Source organism: Pyrgilauda ruficollis, unplaced genomic scaffold (genome assembly GCF_017590135.1).
Source record: "Pyrgilauda ruficollis isolate IOZ18807 unplaced genomic scaffold, ASM1759013v1 scaffold196, whole genome shotgun sequence".
Lineage (NCBI taxonomy): Eukaryota > Metazoa > Chordata > Aves > Passeriformes > Passeridae > Pyrgilauda > Pyrgilauda ruficollis.
In genome coordinates this window covers 1-9,104 of record NW_024518762.1, presented here as the reverse complement: position 1 = coordinate 9,104, position 9,104 = coordinate 1, and the positions used below count along the sequence as shown (strand labels likewise).

The 9,104-nt window shown below is 47.1% G+C and overlaps 1 long non-coding RNA gene across 1 annotated transcript; it reads left to right on the top strand.

Annotated features, from left to right (window-relative positions):
* Positions 1–2,510: 2,510 nt before the first annotated feature.
* Positions 2,511–7,097, top strand: LOC121352811. Its single transcript, XR_005955000.1, has 3 exons — positions 2,511–2,688; positions 2,886–3,010; positions 6,561–7,097. It is a non-coding gene; the product is annotated as an uncharacterized LOC121352811 (long non-coding RNA).
* Positions 7,098–9,104: the final 2,007 nt, after the last annotated feature.

Genomic DNA, 9,104 nt, shown 5'->3' with positions numbered 1-9,104 from the left:
TCTCTACTGGTATTGTCCATTTCATTTAAGTGTGGATATCTACCAGATTTTACGCTTGAAAACATAGAAAGCTGGAGTCTGTGGGATATCTTCACTAATGTTTCTAAATTCTTACCCAGATATTTAAGACCGTTCTGACCATTTTGGATTGAAATGCTTTCTATAAATGGTGGTACAATAAATTCTTAAACGTGTATTGGAATTGTATTTCCTACAGATGTGTTAGTTTTGTAATTACCTCAGTAACAATGTATCCACAAAGAGTGCAGTATGTTGAAATGCCATAAGTTTAGTTTATTGTTGCAGTGCGAAAAACTAACCTCCTGCAGAGGAAAGGATGTGCCTTATCAGCTGAAATGAACTCATGATTTGTAGAATTAACTTTGCTAGCATTACATGAGTTGGCCTGTCATCTGTAAGATTTGAAAGAAAATGGAATGCTAAGGAAATTGCATATTTCTATGCCCATTCTGGTAACTTTAGGCATTCGGTGCCAACGCTTACAAGTATTATGCAGTAATTAGTTGAAATACAGCTCCGGGACATTTGTCTGAAAAGTGAAGGTCTAGGCATATGTGAAGATGTTTCTAACTCATTTCTGAGGAAGGTGAATCTAAGTTTATAATAAATGTTAAATCCTTGCTGAGTTTAGATGGTACCGCTTAATAAAATGTCATACAGTGAAGCAGTCAGTATTTTATATGCACTCTATACATTTAGGGTTGCAAGCATGGGTTCTGATACCCTAATAAATTGATGACTTGAAGGATATTTTAAAAAATTTTTCCTCCGTCTTCGTAACAAACACCATTCCACGAAGGTGAGCAAAATACGGAGCTCCACGTACAAATGCGGTTGAAGGGATACGTACGTTCGATGTTCTACAGCCTTGTCGAGCTTCAGTGCAAATGAAAGAGTGACATGGGGGAATGCCACAGTGGAATTGATGAAGAGTAGAGGGTCTGAATGCACCACTTGGGAAGAATGCTGCCACCAGACCCAGCTGCCTTCTCAGAGGAGAGCTGCCTTGCAGCCCTGATGGCCCACAGCTTTAGATGGGTAGAGCCTGGGAGCAGCCAGGTTAGTTGTGATCTGTGTAGCTGTGCTGTGAGATCTCTGTCCATGGGCACACCTGTCTGTGCAAGCTCTTGTGGGTCCATGCAAGCGGATTTTTGTTAGCACACTACACACGTGTCCATGTAGGTGTCTGTGCAAACATGAATTTTGTCTTGTCCACACCTGCACGTGCCCTGTTTGTTCCCAGGGTTTCAAGACGTAAGGAATATCTGTGGCTTGTTGCTTGTTTTAGCAATTCATAGGCATACCTGGTCCTCAGTGGTGGGCCCAGATCTCAAACATTCTGAGTATTGCTATAGGAGAGGTGATCAGAGGAGAGGGTCCTGCAGAGGTGGGGCAGCGTGTTCTGAGCCAATTTCCTGCTCCACCCTCAGACGCGTGGTCAGTCCCATCCCCCCGCCCCCGACTCACTCCCTCGAGGGCTCAAAAGGCTGGCATGTGAGAACTGCATGAAAAATCTAGTTTGCCTAAGAGTGCCTCATCCCATCGTGGGGCCAGTTAAGAGCTGTGAGGTTGACAGGATGCAAAGGTGTTTTCCGTGCCACCGTGAGTATTTAGGGCTGTGGCTCCTGCGGAGCTCCTAGGTGCTCTGCTGGATGTGCTCCAGGACGTCCATCCCGGGCTCCTGTGTTGGGGGTGAGAAGGAGAGCACATTTTTCCACGTTACAGTTCTGACTGGTGCTACTGCGTGTGCAGTAGCCTTTTGTTCTGTGCCACCCTCACCTTCCAGGCTGTTTGCACTGCACTGACCTGCCTTGTTTGAAACGTCCATCTTGTGCATTGCTGCGCTCCTCCCAGACCCGAGCACGGGCTGGGCTCTTCTGCTCGTTAGCGCTGCAAATAAGGCTGCACGTGTGCAGCACAGAGGATCCCACCCGTGCACACGAACTCTGCAGCGCCGTGCATGCGCAATTAAAAAGGAGTAATAAAACTCCTTAAACATAAAAACACCCAGCAAAAAAACCGTGCACGTAAGCGACAGGACTCGAAAAAGCAAAGGGACGAGCGACGACTCGGACAGCCGCACGCGCAACACAGAGTTACTGCGCATGCGCAGCAAGGAGCGGTGTTGTGTGTGGGAGGGGGAGCTGCGTATGGGCTGCTCGCTGCCTCCCCCTGCTGGCTGACAGGAGGTGCTGCAGCCTCCCGGGGAAAGGCTGCAACGCGCGCAGCGCCCGATGACGCTGATTGGAGAGAGCCGCTCTGTGCGGGGAGCGGCCGCACTGCGCACGCGCTGTGCGGGGAGTGCCGCCGCCTCGTGCTGTGACAGACGTCCCGTACCGCAGCCAGGACCTCACGCCTCCCTGGGTTCTGTAACAAACATCCCGTACCGCAGGCAGGAGCTCACGCCTCCCTGGGTTCTGTAACAAACATCCCCTACCGCAGGCAGGACCTCACGCCTCCCTGGGTGCCGCCGCCTCGTGCTTGTCCTGTCCTTGTGGGGCCACAGTGCCCAGAGTGCAAATCGCACAGCTGTGGCGCTGCTGCTGCCAGGCATTCGTAGTCTCCTATTACTTCTGGGGCCTGAATTGCCTCCAGAAATCAAGGATTGTTCCCAAATGTCATCCCCTGGCTCTGGAACTCGGTGAACTTGTGTTCCCCAAAGTCCAGGTGCTGCTTCTCAGTGCTGTGTGCACCTCTTACCTTTGCCTGCTGTGAGCAGCTTTGTGTAGCAGCTCAATGAAGTCCAGTTCAGTGGTTTCTGTACCAGAAACCCCTGTAGTGAGCAATCAAAAGGGAGGTGTGAAAGATGGCATCCTTTGACTTCCACAGTGGGCTTAATTTTTTTTTTTTCTCCTCTCCTTCAGGACAGGAAGAACCATTAAGTGGGCCCAGTGATGTCAGAAGCTTTGGTGTTTGAGGAGCTGAAGCCAAGAGGCTCTGGCCCTGGAGGTCTGCAGTGGAGGGCCCCTGGTCCTGCCCACACTGCAGGGTAAGTCAGAGGGATGCAGGGTTTCTCTTTTCCTGTCTGCCATTTCTGACACCCAGTCCTACCTGTGTCTGCTGGAAGAGGGCAGAGGTGAAGAGGCAAATGCCAGAATTCCTTGGGGATGATGGCGTTGTGTTCGGCTGTGCCCAGAGGGGCAGATTTGGCTTATTTTGTGCATCTAAGGACTGGTCTGAGGGTTCAGGAGCCCAGGGAGCCAAGCTGTTGGTGTATTCCCAGCTCTCCCAGGGTGGCAGCTGGTGCAGGGCTGGGTGACAGCCTCTGCTTGGGCTGGGAGCAGGCACTGGCCCCAGCACAGATGCGGGTGGGATTTGGCAGGATTTGGAAGCAATGGGAGGAAAATGAGGGATGCTGCTGGGTGAAGTGATTGGCCTGTGCTCGTGTCAGTGCAGCCAGGCAGGGTGCTGTGATCTAGGTAAAACTCCACCTCTCCTGGGTGTTCAGGGATGCAAGGTCTGAGAGACTTCTACCTGTGGTTTTCCATGACAGCAGGAACAAGAGGAAATGTGGTGCCAGAACTGTGTCCCATAAGATTGTGTTTCCCTCTTTCCCATTTCCATTTCCTCCTCAGTGCAGATGTCCTCTGCAGCCCACAAGCACAGGCCTGGTGAAAACTCCATGTCCTCCTCCTCTCTCCCTGTGCCCCTTTGTTGGACAAGGCTAGAACAGCAACACACATTCCCAAAGACTGGCTGCCTCCTTAAATCCGTGGACCAGTTAGTGTTGTCTCTGAATACCTGAAATGAGCTTTCGTTGCCTAGAAACAAGTAGGAATGACAAACAAAGGGATTTGAATGTAGAAATAGGTGAGTTCCACCTGCTTACTGCTGCTGACCCAGAGGCTGGGGCTCAGGGCAGCCCTTCGCTGGCACACTGATCCTGCACTGGGGTGTTGTGGTGTTGCCAAACTGAGACTATTCATCACCTCTTAGGCAATGATAGCAGTGCATGTGAAGGTCAGGCCAGACTGGCATGGCAACCTTTTCAGCAATTCACCAGTTGAGCTGGTGCCAGGGTGAGCCCAGTCTCTAAATTTCCCTTGCATGCCTCAAGGTGTGCAACATAAGATTTGTGCTTGTTTGAAGGACAGGGTTGAGATTTGCGCTTGTTTGAAGGACAAGATGGAGCTGGTCTCCTGTGCAGTGAGTGACAGGTGATGTTCTCTTTGCTGCACATTGGTGACAGGGAGTTCTAGAGTAATACAGACATGCTGGGTAGAGAAGGCACAAAAGAGTGCTATCCTTTCAAACACAGAAACTGGTAAAAAAAATGTGATTTGTCTCTCACTGATTGTGTTCCCTTCAACCCAAGGAAGCTGTATGGAGCTGATGACTTCATGTATGTATTGACATATGTGCTAGCCCAGTGTGATATGCTGGAGCTGGACACTGAAATCAAATGATGATGGAAATGCTGGATACATCCTTGCTGTATGGAGAAGGCAGTCTATTTATTTTATTTTTACTAGAACTTCATGAAGGACTAGTAAGGGGGATGGTTCTTCCTCTTCCTTTGTTTGAATGGCACACTTGTTGTTACTCTTTTTTTAAGTAGGAATCCTTTTTTTTTAAGTAGGAATCCTATTAACGAGAGACCTAATGACAGTGATGTTGCTAGTGTAACAAGAGAATGGCATCACCATTTGCACTGCAGAGCACAAGCCCCAGTGGCCTGAAAATTTGCTGTTGTGTATTGTTTTATGAGCAAAAATATGTTCTTTCCAAGCCATTTTGACTCAGCAGGCAAACACATGCACTGCACAGGTGCCAAATGATCTTAGCCTTTTGTGCCTGAAATTTTCTGAAAGGATTTATGGGGGAGCAGCACACAGCTAATTGTGAGGCACATCATGAGACTTGGGTTTGGTGCTTTGTGAAAACTTTTGGGAGACTTCTTTGCACCTTTGCAGAACTGCTTTTGAGAGTAGTGCCCCCTTTTAATGATCTTTGCTTCTTCCCAATATTTACTTCTCACAAAGTATTTTTATGAACCCTAGGAATATGTTTCCTGAGCCTCATTTCTTGAATGAGGGCTAAATTCTGCTAGAGGCAAGGAAATCTGCCTCCTTGCTGTTTCCATGATAGCATTTTTAATGAACTTTTCTGCAAGGCTCTGGTAGGTCCCAGAATCTGAAAGGTTTATGGGGAAGTTTCAAGGTTCTTGCAGCCAAGCTCAGCTGTGTGTTTAGTTCCTGTTCCTGCTATATCTTGGCTTTCTGAAATTGCTATATCCACTTGCATGCCAGTATGCCTGAGAGAATTTATGCCATGATTCCTCCAATTTGGCACTAGTCTGTTCCTTGCTTGGGGAACAGAGCATCCTTCAGTGCATTGTTAGGAATCTTAGCATGGAAGATACTTGAGATGTGAAGCTGGAGATCATTAACATGTTTGAAAAGCAGAAAGGTTTACTGGACTATTGCCGTGTTGTTTTGAATGCAGCAAAGGAAGTCCGTCCATTGGCTGGGCCTGTCATTTGCACTAGTTCAGCTCTACTGTGCAGAAAAAAATTGTTTGATGCTTTGGGGTTGTGCATTTCAACTGTAATGTATTGTCCAATTTGTCTAATAGGCCTTGCATGAATTTTATGTGTTAATCTTGCTGCAAAGATAAAGGCTGAGAGGGGATGCTATCAGTAATACAGAAAATACTACTATGGGCATAGAATGCATCTCTGAATACCTCTGAAGAGACTGTGCTACTGCTAGCTGGATAGTCCCACCCAAATAGTTGACTTTAAAAAGAAAAGACAGACAGGATGTCTTTTGTTTCTTCTGGTTGCTGAGGACTGTTACCTCCCACTGAGAGTCTTGAGACCCTGCAGCTTCTTTTGTACATTGGCAACTCTGTTGTGGCTTTAATTTGTTCTCTACTCCTGTAATAAAGGTGGAGTGTGCAGGACTGTACACACCATCTCCTGAACTAGTTGGATGTTATGGAGAATGCTAAGAAGGTGACAGATCAGTTGTTGTTTTAAAAACAAAGGCAATTTTTTGGGATGATTCCAGAGTACAAATCTCACACTCAGTTTTGGCTTTATTGCCACTGAGGGTGGTTGCTTTTAAGTTGATGAACACTAGTAGACTGTCTTACTTTGTTTAAACAGCCATGTTTATTTCATCCACCTCCGAAGCTTGGGAAGAAACCAAAACAGTGTTTGGAAATTATTTAGAATAAAGCTGGTGTTCCGAGAGTGGAGGAGTAAACACTCAGGAGCGAAGGAGTGACAGGAGTCATTTAAGGAATCAGCTTTCCTCAGTACAAGAGGAACCAGCCATGGGCACTTCTGTGTAATATGGAGCACATGCAACCACTACATCTCTCTAAGCAGCTGAGAACATACCCTCCAGTGTTTTGCAGGCCAGTGAGCTGTTTTCCTTTTGTGTGTAAATATTTTGGCAGTAGAATACAGGGACTCTCATATCTATGTGTGTGGCTGGGTGCCTCTCTGTGCATAATTATGTATCTCAAAGAAAACTGCCTGTACTTGTGACTGGGACCACTCTGAGAAGTTCTTCCCTTTCTGTCCTTCACAGGAGGCTATTACTTGAGAAGCACTTATGGAGCACTTTTGCTGCTCAAGAAATTCCAGGAAGAACAAGCTGCCCAGCTGTCAGTGCCCCAGGAAAGCTGAGACCCTTGTGCCTGACCAATCTGTCAGTGTCCTGTTAGAGGGACCCTTCGTTAAGTAGTCCTGCTGGATTCGAGGGAAGTCAGACTGACATTCAGGGAAATAGGCCAAGAGCATAAGGGAGACCCCTCAGCAGGTCTTCCCACTTCATGATCCCTCAGCTGGACTTCCTATTTGAATATGTTACCTGCTGCTGGCAACTGCTAGCATCCATGAAGGAGTCACACTTTGGAACTTTATGGAACAGTTTATGGAACTATACTCTTTATAAATATAAAATTATGACAGGTTAATGTTCAGGGATTGTTGGTGATTGTATCTGTCAGTGATAGTATTTCTGCAAAAACTCATTCAAAGGAATATACAGACAAGGTGTAGTCCCCAGTAAAAATATTCAGCAGGCAGAGTGCATTTCTAACCCAACAGGCATTCCTATGGGGGAGAAGACAGGTTCAGCCCATTGATTGATCCCAGCAGTTATGATGGAGCCTTCACTAACTTTTTCTCCATCCTTGGCTTACTTTTAGAGTAGGGGTGTCACCTCTTAAATTTGCAAATGTCACAGGATTTCTTCTAAATGAATGGTGCTAAGAACATAAGGTCTGGCTGGCTTTGGACTTAGAGGTGCCTCCTCTAAATTGATAAGTGCTCCTGCAAATGCCAAATAGCCCTTGCAATGCAGTTAATCAGCTTCAAAGTACCATCAGGTTGCTGCCCCTGCAAAGATTTGGCAGGGCCTGGTTGTGGTGTCTCCATCCCACTCCACCCCCCTTAGCAGGTGCTTATGGTTGCATGGGGAATCATCATGGAGCATGCCAACCCAGTTCTATCCTGGGAACAGCACCTGTATTTTACCCTAAAATTTCTGTCCCGTTATAACTCCTGTTAGGATATAAATGTAACTTCTCTGTTTCCTCTGATTTTACCCCTAGTCATCTTTCCATACAAACATTGCTCCACTCTCCAGAGGATTATTGTGAGCAGATGTGAGCTCTGCTGTCCCTTTTGAGTGAGAAGGACAGAGGTTTTTTCCCAAGTTCCTTTTGAACCTGTCCTGCACCTGTTACAAGTCCTCAGTCTCCTGCAGTTTTGTGGGTCAGTCACATGTAAAACAGCACAACTGGCTGGCATGCTCTGCTCGTGAGGGGAGACAAGAGACGAATCCCTCTGCTCACACCAGACCTCCAGCTGCCAAACCTAACCAAAGCACCTGTGGAGGCCCTGGGGATCGATGGCACAGAAGGGAGGTGATGGAGAACAGCACAGCAGGCAGCCTGCCCTCCATCTGGGTTTGAAGAAGGCAGGGCTGGGAACTGTCAGCAACATCCCACCAGGTCTGGCTCATGGTGCCACCCTGAGGGTTTCCCCTGCCTTTGGGCAGTCCCAGCAGCTGCAGCTCACTTGACAGAGACTCACTGTCTATACTGTGCTTGGCTGCACTGGAGAGGATGAAGCCGAGGACAGCAATGGTTGCCTTCACATCCCCTGACTGCAGACGGGAGGGAGGGCGAGCTCTGTCACCTTGGGAAGGCACCCGCAGACTCACTGCTGCCCATCTGTGGAGCACGGCTCCACCGGGGGATCGTGGTAAGGACAGCAGCGCGCACCTAACTTTGCACCCGAGGTCAGCTTCAGGATCTTGTCATACTGTGGGAGAGCAGAGCTTCACAGTAAACACCAGCTAATACACTCACTACCAGTGCTAACACTAACAATTCTTACCTAAATATAATACTAGTAACACTTACTGTGCATATTGTTAATACTAGTAACACTTACTGTGCATATTGTTAATACTAGTAACACTTACTGTGCATATTGTTAATACTAGTAGAGGCCAGTAGTGTTCTTAACGCTGAGGCTTGGATGAAGAACACAAAATTAATGTTGCTGATTTTGCTATTGTAGTGTTGAAATACTTGGTCTCCACTGCGGTAGCTCCACACTTAGCTCAATGGCCTCCCCCAGCAGGTCCCACAGCACCTGGATGCAGATCAGCTTAAGCTTCACTGATGTCATAAACAGAGGTCACTGTTTAAAATATTTTAAATTTTAATAAAGCATAAAAGGAGAAAATCATCCAGCACTGGGGTGCCTTTGGTGCACGGCCAAAGAGCGCAGAGGCAGCTTACAATCATGTTCACTATATACTGGTTACATTGCTGGGGTTACACGCGTATTCATTAGCTTATACATTATTCAGAAATTCCTTAAGAGTTTTTGATGTTCCAGGAAGTCTCTTGTTTGGTTTTAACCACTGACTTGTCTGCAGAACATTCTGTAAATTAGGTCTACATATTTTATTTCTTCCTGTAGTTTTATCCTCTTGTTTCACATCCCTGATAGTGCAAATAGAGTCGATAAATCCTTCCTGGATGCTTACGCTCTGTTTTTGTCACTGTTGTCTTATCACTTGGTAGGGCCAGTTCGCAGGTATAAGAAACAGAAT